The sequence below is a fragment of the Elaeis guineensis genome, chromosome 13 (assembly GCF_000442705.2).
Source record: "Elaeis guineensis isolate ETL-2024a chromosome 13, EG11, whole genome shotgun sequence".
In the NCBI taxonomy this organism is placed as follows: domain Eukaryota; kingdom Viridiplantae; phylum Streptophyta; class Magnoliopsida; order Arecales; family Arecaceae; genus Elaeis; species Elaeis guineensis.
In genome coordinates this window covers 52,290,449-52,292,276 of record NC_026005.2, presented here as the reverse complement: position 1 = coordinate 52,292,276, position 1,828 = coordinate 52,290,449, and positions in this window count along the sequence as shown.

The window sequence follows — 1,828 nt, the reverse complement described above, 5'->3', positions numbered from 1 at the left end:
GATAACCTAATTTAAATTTCAAAAATTAAACCTTGTTCCTAAAGAAATAATAGTTAAATTAGTGATTTTCATCATGGATCGGACCATATCTCATACAGTGCCATTGCTCCTCATGTATACCCTATTGGATTCAGGTGTATAAGAAGAATTCCATCATGAAATTATACCATTCACTTTAGATAACTGATAAATTTTTTATTTGGTATTGTATTCTCGATCTGATCAAAGTATCTTTAGAATTTTTTTGATTTACTTTTCTACTTCACATCTAAATTCTTTAAACTTTTCAAAGTCTTCAGATTTGTATCTCACATACATACCTATACCATGACTGCTCATCAGTAAAAGTGATGAAGTAGTGATAACCTCCTAGTCTGGCTTATCAAATGGGCCATACACATCATATGTGTACTAGGATAAGTATCTCAGTGGTCCTATCCCTTTATCCCATAAAGGATATCTTGATCATTAATCCTCAAAGAGATGGTTCATAGACTAGATATGACTTAACAGTCAATGAGTCCAAAGATCTATTTTCTTCAGTCGATAAATTATTTCTTCTCATACATGACCTAGTCAAAAAAACCATCTATATACTTCAAGTTATTTAGTTTTGGATCTCTTAGATCCAATGGAATTCACTATTTGCTCAAATAAATTCTCAAATACATCACAATGCAAATGATAAAGAACTAAATCAAAATGGTAATCACCGAGATTAGGTGCCCATGGCCACAATGCAACTTTTGTGCCATTGCCGACTCAAAAGAATCACTTCACCTTCCCTCAGCTCTCTTCTTTCTTTAGACCCTATACTAAAGTACGTAATATGCACTAGAGTCTAATGAAAAAGAAGAAATCGTAAGATCAGATTTGAGAAATTCAACATACCTTCCAAAGGTGTATCAATATTTCTTTAGATTCTCCAAGTATGTACCTCTGAACTTTTCAAGATCTTTTAGTTACCAATATATTGATCATTTCAATTAAGGTACTATAGTATTTATTCATATAATAATTTCATAAACTACCCATATGAACTAGGGATTGCAAGATCAAATCTATTAGCATTTTTTTATGCATGGTCATGTCAAGCTTCTCAAGCTTTTCAATATCCTTGATCATTGTCAAACAGCGATCATGGACAAACTGTCCATCACGCATCTCATGTACTATGCAACTCTGATCATCTCACAACTGTTACAGATGAATCAGTATATTGTTGGCAGTCTACATATCCTTATGCATATATTGGAGTTCATCAATCATGAACTCTGATTTATAGCATCTAACCTAATTATTAATATCCAACCATTTGTCAAGTATAGCTCGTTGACTATGGATTGGACAAGCTGATGATATTGGATTAATCTGGTCAAGAATATGGCTTAATTTCTAAAAGCTAAGAATTATTCTTAAATTTTTGAGCTAGAATATGTAACTGATTTTGATTAAGTAGTTGATAACTAGGATTCGAGCTAGAGGGTTGGAAGCTGACAGAATTGACCATAGAGAGTAAAAATTTAATTAGATGATTGTACTTGTAAAAATTTATTCTAAAGATTTTAAAAATAAACCAAGATTCTCATTAATTTTTTGAGTCTCTCACACTCCTCGGATGGAAAAAATGAAAATCCTAACACGATAATTGGTTCTAATGGGTACTGCGGTCCCATTAATGTATGGCACCTCATCTAATAGTTATTGGTGATACGTACACTAATGCGTGGATAGTTTTTTATCCAGATGCTTCTCCAAGCATATTGCAGTGACTTGATCTTTAAGTCCTGTGGCCTTACCTAACAGTTATTGACATATTTCTTAGTTA